The sequence below is a fragment of the Oncorhynchus clarkii genome, chromosome 21 (assembly GCF_045791955.1).
Source record: "Oncorhynchus clarkii lewisi isolate Uvic-CL-2024 chromosome 21, UVic_Ocla_1.0, whole genome shotgun sequence".
Taxonomy (NCBI): domain Eukaryota; kingdom Metazoa; phylum Chordata; class Actinopteri; order Salmoniformes; family Salmonidae; genus Oncorhynchus; species Oncorhynchus clarkii.
Genome location: NC_092167.1, coordinates 11,707,476 through 11,721,072, shown reverse-complemented (window position 1 = coordinate 11,721,072; position 13,597 = coordinate 11,707,476). Strand labels below are relative to the sequence as shown.

Genomic DNA, 13,597 nt, shown 5'->3' with positions numbered 1-13,597 from the left:
TACTGGCACGCACCCCACAATGTCCACAACAGACCAGCGATTGGCTGCTACTGTCAGCATACCTACCTTCCGCCCATCCCATGTGACCCACGTATGTGTTCCCAGGTGGCCTTCCAACCAAGACGCCAACCTCTCACATCTTTCCAGCAAGCCTCTGGGGCACTGGGATGCTGTCCAAATCCATGTTTTTATTTTTGTGCTGGAAGCCCCAAAGACTCAAAAGACGTTATGTGGGTCATGCCGGCCATGTGCTAGGGTCTGGAGGAAGGCTTGGTTTCATCCCTGATACTGCTAGGAGGCGTACAAGGCCCAAAGACAACAGAGACATGGAGCAGAACACCTGGATTAGTAGTCGCCACGTGCTCCTGGTCTGGCCCGCTTACACCCCTCATTGCTTACACCCCTCAGTGACATCCCCTCTTAGAAAACGCTTGTGCTTTTTGTAACGCCCACAGCGACGATTAACCCAGCCGAAGGTTCCATTTTTCTGCTATCAGAAGATTGCTTTATTTATTTATTTTCCCTTTATTTAACTAGGCAAGTCAGTTAAGAACAAATTCTTATTTTCAATGACGGCCTAGGAACAGTGGATTAACTGCCTTGTTCAGGGGCAGAACAACATATTCTTGCCTTGTCAGCTCGGGGATTCGATCTTGCAACCATTCGGTTACTAGTCCAAAGCTCTAACCACTAGGCTACAATACCTACCGGTATTGTACCCGGTGGCCTTAGGTGACACGTGAAAAGTTAACACAGTGCTCTAGAATCACATGGGCAGATACATAAACAAACCCTGTGTCAGTGTCCCCAACCCGGAGCTGCGGATTCTTGACAGTATGGACACGCCCTGTCAATAGGCACACTTTCCTCATCACACGTCCTATCAAAACAGAGCATCCACGTAGCTACAGTATCTAGGGTCATTCTGTTTACTCAAGGCTGGTTTATTACACCCAATTGCATGCGTCTTGGCATTTAACAAGCTGTCAAGTGCATGGGTTGTGAGCCTCCATATATCACTGATAATCATAGCCATTATGAAGAGGTGTTGGCATGTATGGTGTCTTTTTCCTCTAAGTGAAAGCTCAGAGAGAAGCTGTTGTCCAAGACCGCAGTGACCTGCCCACCATTGCAGTTTGAAACTAAACAGAGTAGCACTTCTTTGTCCTCCTCAACGTATTTAAAATGTATTTTCACCTTAGGGGACTTCCATCAAAGGACCCATGAGCTCCAACATGTTAAGTTCATAGTAGTATAATCAAATTGGGTGCCAAATGAAATCTGTCTATATTTTTGGAAAATTAGTTGTTTTTCTTCAACCGTTTTCCATCTTAAAAATTAAACATAAGTCAAGGCTTTGGTTTTGGGGTAAACAGATGGAAAAGGGAACTTAGAAACCAGAAAAGTCTTACCTGGTATCAGAACACAATGTTGACCTAAAGACTCCTGCCAAATAATATCAACACTTTATATTTCAGATTTTTTATTGTTAAGCTTCTGTACATTTTTAAGAAATATTGCCTTGTAATTCCATTACCAAAAACATCTAAGATATTTTCTAATTTCTCTCCCTCATGAGAGAGGATAATGAAAGTTCACAGAAGTAACAAGTAATGGTAGACCTACCAATTAGTTCTAGTGATTTTACTTTTATCATTAAGTGATTTAAAACTTGTAATTCTGTTAGCAAATTGATAATGCAAGTGAAAACTAAAGACTGGCAAATCCACCTTATAAAGTTATAGAAGCGTAGCTACCCAATGTCATTTTTGGTGAGGGTAGACATTTACAAGCAAACATGAACAAGATTAAATTATGCAAATGTACAATGTTGTGATTCATGTTTTTCTGAAGGAAGAGCAGCATGTGTACATGGAGCAGAGGGGAGAAGAAAAAAAACACTGGTGGGAAGCACAAAAAAACTCATCCGGAGCTTTGACTTCTGGCAGAAAGCCATTCTAAGATATCTGATGGCAAATATTTTGTAGTGAATTGCATACAAGTGTAACTTCTTCACCTCATGTGCACCGCATAACAGCCGATTTTAGATATAAAACGCTATGGACTCACCAGATCATCGCCTTCTCCCGTTGTGCTATTTACAAACATACACGTGACTGGCTCAACTGGTCTGGGGAACTACGGTAAGCTTCATAATGTAAACTGTGACAGGTGAAATGAAGAAAGCAATCTGCTTTATCTCCTAATATATTGCAGTTGACTGCAAGTATTAACTTAAAGTAGCTACAAATATTCACATTTATTGAAAAACGTCAAATAAATTGTCTTGACGGTATAGCGAGATCCTGTGGCTTTTTCTAAATACCCCAGTATACGGTATACCACCCAAGCTTATTACAGATATGGGACCAATTATATAATTCTGTTAGCAGAGTTCCGTTACCGGGTGTAAATCTACTTCACTTACTATATAGTTCAATAACCAAAACAATTGTTTTCAAACTCAAGGTGCGATGTCATAGCTGATACCGCATCGTTTCTGCAGACATCTGTGAATCTTAATTCAAAGCAGATATTTTTGTTTTTGGAAAACGTGTTTGCATACAAACCTGAGGGAGTTTTTACCCTAATTCCATTACAAAAATATGCATCTGCACAGATCTTCCACTAAATTTGTTTTTGTACAATTTTCAGAGGAAATTGTTAAAAGTAGTCCTTGTGTATCATTAACATTTTTGTTAAACTTTGAAATCAATGGCTTTTGACATACATTTTAAAATAAGAAAACAGAGTCAAAGGGTAGTTCTGTTACTGTTGAATTGCCCAGTAGCAAGAAATTCCACAGTGACAAAGGGTTATATTAAACAGCGACACTCAGAACGGCAATGTAATTCCAAACAGACAGAGCATGTACATGTCATTTCCTCTCTGTTTGTCTCTAGGAGTCTGCTCACACCTCCAATGTAGATCATCTGCTCGCTTACATTGTAAAACTGTCCAGTGATCAGATCAGTCTGTTACTGCTCTGTCCCCGCCAGCACTTATCTCTTGTTAGACGTTCTCTTTCTGCATACTGATAAGTATCAGTTTGGAACAGTTTTTCCCCCCCTCCTCTCTTTCAAAAGTACTCTGTTGCATAATTTTGCAGGCTTAATTGGTTTTGCCAGTTTGTGTCACCCCCCTCATTACCTCTCATCTAAAACCCTGCACAAAAGTTTAAGTTGAAGAGCAAGAGTCTCTGAGATGGAGAATGCCTCCCTTTAATCTCCTGGGTGATGACTGCATTTTCATAGAGAAGAAAACAAATGATAATTTCCAGCAGGCTTGCCCTGCGCCATGTTGCCTCCGCTCCTCTGTGGGTATGAACCTTTTTGTCTGTGGAGCCCAGCGGCCTCTTAAAAGATGCACTGCCAATGAAACGCTCCACTCTGGTGTGACCGATGGGATTCTCATCCCCAAAACGCCCTCATTGATTGTGGATGCCTGGTCTGGGATTCCGCTCGCCCCCTTTTCTGCTCCCTTTTTCCATTTCTTGTTCTTCCTCTCTTTTATGCTCGGCTAGCTGCTCGAGTCCTCACATGGTATTTAGCCTGTGGATACACATTATTTATTTATGTTAGGCCGGTTCCACATTTTTGCATTCCTTTCTTTCTCTGGACTGGGGACTAGAGGTCACTCCTCTCTGGCTTATCTTGTGAAACTGTTCATTTGCATGGCAGTCGTCTAGTCTGCCCAGACCGTGTTTGTTTGTGTCCGCTGTCCAGAGAGTTGGAGATACACTGCTCCTCCTTTTGTGTGGCCCGTGCTCATGAGGTGTGGTTCTCTCTTTCTCTTGCTCTTTCTTTCGCTGTCTGTGTGTCTCGCTCAGTCTCTCTCCCCCCTTCTTTCCCTTTCCCATGTGGGCCAGCGGTGAAAGCTAGATGGCTGGATCCTTCCCCAGCAGGATGAAGGGGCTGGTGCCGTCTGCTCCGTCTGCCCATAGCTCTGGATTTATTTTCCTCAGCCTCAAAGGTCACACAATCAAGTCTAAATAGTCCTTGGGCCAGCATTCTCTAGAGAGGGAGAAAGGGACAGAGAGGATAGAGTGCCTCCAGTCAACTCTCCTTTTTACGTGAATGATGCAAATGAATACCGCATGCTTCTGGGTATATGGAATTTAACTTTCAAAGGAATGCACAGGAAGAAAGTCAACAATTCATACAGTGCAATGCGCTAAGGCATTAGCCAATTTAATGTTTTAATATCAGACAGATGTTTCATGACAACACTCCCCTGTTGGTTATAATAATGATATTTATTTGAAACACTTGTGTCTAATTTATCTACCTAACTTAGTTGTATGCTTGTCGTTTAATGTAACGACAGGGCATTGTGCCAAGGCAGTACAACGTAGTAGTAAATCATGGTTTCCTGTTTCTGATTCTCTCTTAAAATGTGTTAACAACTTGACATAGGGTTATAGTGGTCAGGAGAATATTCTCTCACCGAATAACTCACTTAGCCTTCATTCTGTGAACGTTCTCTCAGTATTCCCAGTGAGTATAACTCAGATACCACCAGGAGAACGATGATCTTCACAAGGGGAGCTCCCGAAAGAGCTGATCCCCAAAACATTTACGAGGACATTTCCAGCAATTGACTTTAACTGCAGCAGCAGCTTTTTGATGTGGTTAGCACGGCACATGAAATTGAATTTCCTGTTTCCTGAGCTTCGCTGTTAGCCCCCCACGCTAACACAGCAGCCTTGGTAGGAAAAGCTATTTGCTCTGTGAACAACTGTCATTTAAAATCACTCTCTTTACAGTTCAGCTCTTGTACTGATGTCTTGTGTCATGTCTGAACATCTATAGTTCCCAGGTGAAAAGGGGAATGCTGTTTTTTCCCCCTGATCAAACATGGACTTAACCTTTCCCACAATTCCCAGTGATCCCAATGGTTCCTGCTTGGAACCCAGACAGTGCTCTCTATGACTCATGGTCTACTCTAGTCTGCCAATGACCTAACACAATGGCCACAGTACACAAAGCCCCCTTTCTCATAGGAATGCAAAACATGCCTTAACCGTTTCCCGACACAGAATATTGGGAGATTGTGTTACTCGTTAGGCATGCCATGCAAGGTGCGCTTTATTTTTCCTGAATGTTACTCCCAAAACCACATTGTCCCAAGCACAATGGTAAAACCACAGTAGGAGTGGTTTCTTAATCATTAAAACATTTGAACTTTGAGGTGTCTTCTGTCAGAGTATTCCCCAAATCCACAAAATGAGGTTGTCACCACCATCAATCCACAGTAGGTGTTCTGTAACATAATACCTAATTATTAGTATTAAAGTTTTAGTTTCTTGGAACAGGCAGTGTTGGCAGAAGGTGAGTGAGGGATTTCTGATGTTTCTCTTTGCAGCTAAAAGTCACAGGGAGGAACGTAAAGTATATGTCACATTATACACTTCAGACAGATTGTGGGGGAGATAGCAGGCACAAAGCCTTGCAGCAGTCACATGCAGACTGTCAGGTTTTTCCTCATGTTCCCAACAGTCCCTCGCTCTCCTTTCTTCTTTGCTTCTCTCAATTTAAGGGGTTTTACTGGCATTGGAAACATATGTTAACACTCTCTCTCTCGCTCTCTCTTTCAATTCAAATAACATTCTAGTTTGCTATGTTTTTTTGTTAATTCTTTCCAGTGTTGTCAAATAATTATCTTTTTGTTTTCTCATTATTTGGTTGGGTCGAATTGTGTTGCTGTCCTGTGAATAGCGCCCCAGGACCAGCTTGCTTAAGGGGCTTTTCTCCATGTTAATTTCTCTATAGTTGATGGCTTTGTTATGGAAGGGTAGGGAATCGCTTCCTTTTAGGTGGTTGTAGAATTTAACGGCTCTTGTCTAGATTTTGATTATTAGCGGGTATCATCCTAATTCTGCTTTGCATGCATTATTTGGTGTTTTACATTTTACATAGAGGATATTTTTGCAGAATTCTGCATGCAGAGTCTCAATTTGGTGTTTGTCTAATGTTTTGTGAATTCTTGGGTGGTGAGCGGACCCCAAACCTCACAACCATAAAGGGCAATGGGTTCGGTAACTGATTCAAGTATTTTTAGCCATATCCTAATTAGTATGTCGAATTTTATGTTCCTTTTGTTAGCATAGATGGCCCTTCTTGCCTTGTCTCTCAGCTTGTTCACAGCTTTGGAAGTTTTTTTGTGTGCTCTAGGGCTACGGGTCTAGACGGAATTTATATGTGTGGTCTTGGCTGAATCTGCATCCCTGTCTCACCCCACTGCCCTGTGGAAAGAAATGTGTCTTTTGCCAATTTTAACCTCACATTTGTTGTTTGTGTACATGGATTTGAATCTCCCCCCACCCCACCCCCCCACACCTGCAGGTGATGATGCTTCTTTGTTGTCACATGCCTGTTGTGTGGAGGCAGTTGGTTTCCCGTCACTCCCTCTTCTCTCTTCTCCCTCTCTGACGAGGGTTAATATCTCTGGAATAATTACTCAGAAAGTACCGACCTCAGTGTTCTGAATCTGTATCTCTCGCTTTGCTTCCTCTCTCCTTTTGATGAATTATTGTTGTGAGATCCAGCATGCTGTCACATGCAGAGAGATGGAGGGAGAGGTTCTGCAATGGTGCGTGAGGATAGAACTCCCCCTGTCTGCCGCCAGCCTACTTAAACAAAAGCTGAGAAAGTTCCAGTAAAACATCAGTGCTTTATGTTAAAATGATTATTAGCAGTGGATCAATTGGTCATGGAAGCTTGTCATGTATTGATATTGTGAACAGTGTATTATATAACCCTATCACAGTGTAGATATCAGATATGGTATAGCCATTACAATAATATAACTATAGGGAGGCCCGTCATCCAAATACGTTGTGCTGCTACGCTGATCATGAACATTGTTTTATATCAGGGTGAATTCACACCATCACCATCATCATCTGCGTGGATACAATAGGAAAAGCAGGGGTAGTTGCCTAAATCGGTGCTTGCATGACCATCACTAACACAACAGCGCCCGCTTTAAACCTGTTGGCTTCTGCTGTCCTTATCAGGTAATTAAATCTATATTGTGGAGACACACGGTTGCCAGAGTCCAATTAATCAGATGAACATGTTTCCAGTTGGCTTCCCTGATAACATGTGAAACGCTGCCTCCTCCCTCTCAGGTCCTTCCCCCCCCCCCCCCCTCACCCCCGAGTTGCGCTTTGAAGCAGGCAAACGCATCGCTTTGGTTCTAAAATATTCAAGGAACTGCTATCAGCTAGCTGTGATAAATGATGTGGTGCCGTGACTTGATATCTCCCCGTAATCTCGCTCTGGAGGCCTTCCCTTTCGTGTTTTGCCTATTTTTAGATGTAGTAAAAAATAATGCATGCCTTAGATGTATGCCTCCAAGTGGTGTTTGAGATTTAGTTCAACTTGAGATTTTTCCTCATTGTCCGGTTTATGCAGGCATGCATACACTTTCTGCCTTATGATTGTTTTGTCAGCTCGTCATTGGTTGAACTTGTCTGCTTGCATATCTGCAAGGCTCTGAAATCCTCACTCTATCCCTCTCTCTCTTTCTGTCGCTCACTCTATCTCACTTCCCCTGCCTCTGTCCTTCTCCACAATTTTCCCTGATGAATTCTTGGAGACTGTTACCCAGTGAATGTTGGTCTACTTCCAGGGAAATCCATCATCTGCACCCTGAACTCTCACTCTTTCTATCTCTCTCACTTTCTCCCTCTGTCTCCACCCCCACCTCACACGCTGAACTCCCCTCTGCCGCCCTTCCCTCTGTGCCAGATAAGAAGTGATGGGGTGAGCAGTCATAAACACAGTAAAGGCGGTGGCCATATTGGTCTGGTTTCAGATCCAGAGAGCAAGGGAGAGGAGGTTACTTTGTCCAGACAGTAACATTCCCAGTTCCTCGTGGGGGGGGAAGCAGGGAGCCATTTTTTAAAATCATGAATAACAAACGTCATGCTGGGCTGCGCTCTTGGCCGTTTACTTTGACTGTTTGTCTCTCTGTTTCCACGTTGGACGCTCCGGCTCCCTTGAAAGCCACAACCGGGTCCATTGCACATTTCTGTAGTGATCCTCTCTGCAGGCGAGACTTAAGCAAAGGGAGGAGATGTATACTATGAATGCAACGGTAGACAGACTAATACCCAACACAACATAGATGGTGCTTTACCCTCTTGGTGTTGTTTAGATAAACGAGGGAGGAAGTTGCCGTGCGGCTGTCCTCTACTGATGGGAACCAATGGAATGTTGAAGACCTCTAGACGCCTCTTATCCCGCAGCCACCTGTCCCGGAACCACACCCGGTGTGTCAACTGTCAACCACCCACACAACCCACTAATTATGGAAACTGTTGGTGTAGCAAATGGCGAGTGGGAAAGCTGCCGTTACCGTCAAAATTACTCGCCAACGTACAATCATTGGACAATAAATTAGAAGTACGATCACGAATATCATACCAATGGGACATCAAACGGTAACATCTTATGTTTCACAGAATCGTGGCTGAATGATGACATGGATATTCAGCTAGCGGGATATACGCTGCACCGCCTAGAACAGCACACTCCAGTAAGACGAGGTGGTCTGTGCATATTTGTAAACAACAGCTGGTGCATGAAATCTAAGGAAGTCTCTAGATTTTGCTCTCCTGAATTAGAGTATCTTATGATAAACTGTAGAACACACTATTTGGCAAGAGTTTATCTATACTTTTCGTGGCTGTTTATTTACCACCACAGACGGACGCTGGCACTAAGACCGCACTCAGTCAGCTGTTTAAGGAAATAAACAAACAGGAAACTGCTCACCCAGAGGCGGCGCTTCTAGTGGCCGGGGACTTTAATGCAGGGAAACTTAAATCCTTTTTACCTAATTTCTATCAACATGTTCTATGCACAACCAGAGGGATTTCTTCTTCTTCTTCTAGATCACCTGTACTCCACACACAGAGACATGTACAAAACTCTCCCTCGCCCTCCATTTGGCAAATCTGACCGAAAATTCTATCCTCCTGATTCCTGCTTACAAGCTAAAATGTAAACAGGAAGCACCAGTGACTCGGTCTATAAATAAGTGGTCAGATGAAGCAGATGCTAAACTACAGGACTGTTTTACTATCACAAACTGGAACATGCTCCGGGATTCTTCCGATTGCATTAAGGAGTACACCACATCAGTCACTGGCTTTATCAATAAGTGCATCTAGGACGGCGTCCCCACAGTGACTGTACGCACATTCCCCAACCAGAAGCCTTGGATTACAGGCAACATTTGCAGAGAGCTAAAGGGTGGAGCTGCCGCTTTCGAGGTGCGGGACTCTAACCCGGAAGCTTATAAGAAATCCTGTTATGCCTTCTGACGAACCATCAAGCAGGCGCCAAAGCGCCAATACAGGGCCGAGATTGAATCGTACTACACCGGCTCTGACGTTTGTCTTATGTGGCAGAGCTTGAAAACTATTACAGACTACAAAGGGAAGCACAGCCGCGTGCTGCCCTGTGACACGAGCCTACCAGACGAGCTAAATCACTTCTATGCTTGCTTCGAGGCAAGCAACACTGAGGCATGCATGAGAGCATCAGCTGTTCCGGATGACTGTGTGATCACGCTCTCCGTAGCCGACGTGAGTAAGACCTTTAAACAGGTCAACATACACAAGGCCGAGGGGCCAGACGGATTAACAGGACAGATCCAGAGATAATGCAATCTCCATTGCACTCCACACTGCCATTTCCCAACTGAACAAAAGGAGCCGCTACGTGAGAATGCTATTTATTGACTACAGCTCTGTGTTCAACACCATAGTACCCTCAAAGCTCATCACTAAGCTAAGGATCCTGGGACTAAACACCTCCCTCTGCAACTGGATCCTGGACTTCCTGACGGGCCGCCCCCAGGTGGTAACACATCTGTCACGCTGATCCTCAACAATGGAGCCCCTCAGGGCTGCGTGCTCAGTCCATCCTGTACTCCCTGTTCACCCACGACTGCGTGACTTCAACACCATCATTAAGTTCGCAGATGACACAACAGTGGTAGGCCTGATCACAGACAACGACGAGACAGCCTATAGGGAGGAGGTCAGAGATCTGGCCGGGTGGTTCCAAAATAACAACCTATCCCTCCACGTAACCTAGAGTAAGGAGATGATTGTGGACTACAGGAAAAGGAGGACCGAGCACACCCCCGTTCTCATCGACGGGGCTGTAGTGGAGCAGGTTGAGAGCTTCAAATGTCTTGGCGTCCACATCACCATCAAACCTAGAATGACCCAAATACACCAAGACAGTTCTAAATAGGGCACGACAAAGCCTATTCCCCGTCAGGAAACAAAAAAAAATTGGCATGGGTCCTGAGATCCTCAAAAGTTTTTACAGCTGAAACATCGAGAGCATCCTGACTGGTTGCATCACTGCCTGGTACGGCAACTGCTCGGCCTCCGACTACAGAGGGTAGTGCGTACGGCTCAGTACATCACTGGGGCTAAACTGCCTCCCATCCAGGACCTCTACACCAGGTGGTGTCCGAGGAAGGCCCTAAAAATTGTCAAAGACCCCACCCACCCCAGTCAAATACTGTTCTCTAGTGCCACATGGCAAGCGGTAGCGGAGCGACAAGTCTAGGACCAAAAGACTTCTCAACAGCTTTTACCCCCAAGCCATAAGACTCCTGAACAGGTTATCAAATGGCTACCCAGACTATTTGCATTGTGTGTCCCCCAAACCCTCTTTACACTGCTGCTACTCTCTGTTTACCATATATGCATAGTCACTTTAACTAAACATTCATGTACATACTACCTCAATTAGCCCGACTAACCGGTGCCCCTGCACATTGGCTACCCGGACTATCTGCATTGTGTCCCGTCACCCACCACCTGCGAACCCCTCTTTAACGCTACTGCTACTTTCTGATTATCGTACAGTTGAAGTCGAAAGTTTACATACACTTAGGTTGGAGTCATTAAAACTCATTTTTCAACCACTCCACAAATGTATTCACTATTATTCTGACATTTCACATTCTTAAAATAAATTGGGCATCCTGACTGACCTAAGACAGGGAATTTTTACTAAGCTTAAATGTCAGGAATTGTGAAAATGAGTTTAAATGTATTTGGCTAAGGTGTATGTAAACTTCTGACTTCAACTGTATATGCATAGTCACTTTAACCATACCTACATGTACATACTACCTCAATTAGCCCGACTGGCTGTGGCTGTGTATAGCCTCACTACTGTATATAGCCTCGCTACTGTTATTATTCACTCTTTTTACTGTTGTTTTTAAAAAATGTCCTTATCGATTGTTCACCTAAAAATTGCACTGTTGGTTAGGGCCTGTAAGTAAGCATTTCACTGTAAGGTCTACTGTTGTATTTGGCGCACGTGATAAACTTTGATTTGTGTGTGTGTTCCTGGCGTGAGGTGATTCGTCTCGTCATTATCTCTGGGGCGACCTCCAACTTTGTTGTTTCTAATCTCTTTGTGTTCCCTCATCCTGCGCCGCCAGGTTAAGGGGAGTGATAGGAGGATTTCTGTAACGGTTCTCAGGTAACACAGTGGCCATTTGTAATCTACTGTCTCATGTCTCGGAGTGATGGAAGGGCCCGGTGGGTTTATGAGTAAATTACCACCAGTGATCCATTCTAACAGAGAGTGTGTGTCAGGCCTGTCATTGTTGCACTAAGCCCACCCGCTGTCTCTGTCCTAACTGTTTTGCCAATGTAGCGGCAGTGCAGGAATGCACTATTCACGCAACTCTGCTGCCCTGCCTAGCCCTGCCCTGCCTAGCCCAGTCTGCCAGACTGCTTTCCTTTGTCAGCACTTCAAAACAAAAGTCCTCAGACCAGACCTGGGCAATTTGGCTACATTCTCTCTCTCTGGCCCAAACAATGCTGATGCAGAGGAAGTTTCACTGTTGTCGGGAAAGGGTGTTGTTTTTTGTGTGTCTTGTTCTGCCAAGAAGAGCACCCCCTCCCCTTTTCTTGTTTTGCAATGAGTGGAATGTTGTGACACAATCAGTAATCTAGGCTGAATCAGTGTTTCCTCTGAAAATAATTGCAGTGGGGGGAAATGTTTGCCAGGGGGTAGTTAATATAGGGTAAATGCAGATGGGCAACCCTGTGGTTTTGGGGTCTGTCGTCCCCTGGATAACTTTTATGTAGAAGGACTGGTAATCTCAGTTCTAGTGACTTTTTAAAGGGACATTCTATTCCAAAATGAATTTAAATCAAATTATGCTAACACTGTCAAAAATATAATTTCCACCTCCAGAAATGAGCCCAATAACATATTGGTAGAATGATTTTAACATATTGGACCATGCATATAGCCTATTCATGGTCAATATTATCAGGTATGCTATTAGCAATAAGCATTATCACCTGTATCCCAACTGATGCAGCATAGTGGCTATGAATAAATAGGCTGAAGCATGGGCTTGCCTATCTGCATTTACCCTGTTGAGCTAATCATTAGCAAAGTCCCAAATGTGATCTTTTAACAAGTTATCATCAAATTGAGTAATTTAATATCCCAGAAAACATGTATAAATACAGTGAATATAATGTAGGCCTGCCTACCTGTTAGGGTAACTTAGGGTAAACCGGCACCTGGGGCAATACGCCCCTACCTGTACATCTCACTGAAACCACCCCACTCATCAAAATTTGTCACTCCAAAAAAAGATTGAGGTAGGGTCTCTTTTTACCCCAAGCTGCCCTATAATTGACCCGTGTTCCATTCAGCCCCACTCTCCCCTATGTACTCACGGTGGATTAAAGAGTGGTAAGGTGCTTCACCGTGCCGCTGCTAAAAACTCTGGGTTTTAAAATTCGCAAAATATTTAGTAGTTGAGAAATAAATAAAGTAGGAATGGAATGCTGGGATCCTCTTTATAAGAAAGGCTATTAAAACGGATGTTTTCCCCACGATTGCATTATGAATTGCTGTGCGTTGACACTGCTTGTCAGAATGCATGTTTCTGTCCCTACACATGCAACTTGAGAGGGATTTTTCTCTTGCATAGAACTATTCTACCTTAGGGGGTTGTATGCATTTTCTCCTCATTACTCCTTTTGTTGCAGAGGAAAATAAATGTGGACTGAGCATCTTCGAAGTGCGCCTCTGCAGAAATATTTCTTCCTGTCCCATATTTTGTTGCCGTGGTTGGCAATCATTTTGCCAATGGCGCAGCGCCACAGTGAATTAACTGCCGCGGAAACACTGGGCTGAACGCTCTGTACCACAGTGAAACAATGGACCTCATTCACAATGAATGGTGTCTCACCAGGATGGGAGTTTTTACAGCAGCTATGGCAGCACCACACCTGTCTTGCGGTGTTTGACCAACATTTCCAGACTTGTCTTTCAAATGCACACAGACAAAGGAAGGAGCGCCAACTTCACGGCATTGTGGCATTCTCGCTTGATCTGGCAATGGAGTCGCTTGAAGCTGGCTTGTGTGCCAAAGTGAAAGTTCAGCTTTCTTTAGCCTCAAATAAGCAACTGTTTCACTCATGAAGCTTCACTAAATCTGTTTTATGTGACTGTAAACTGAGTTATGTGCTTCCCAACAGTATTTTCGTCAAAGGGAGCCGCACATTCCATATGGTAGTGGG

At 44.0% G+C, this 13,597-nt stretch overlaps 1 protein-coding gene across 4 annotated transcripts in view; it reads left to right on the top strand.

Annotated features, from left to right (window-relative positions):
* LOC139378530 (PRKC apoptosis WT1 regulator protein-like) overlaps positions 1 to 13,597 on the top strand; it is a 79,875-nt gene that overhangs the window by 13,805 nt on the left and 52,473 nt on the right. The window lies entirely within an intron of this gene.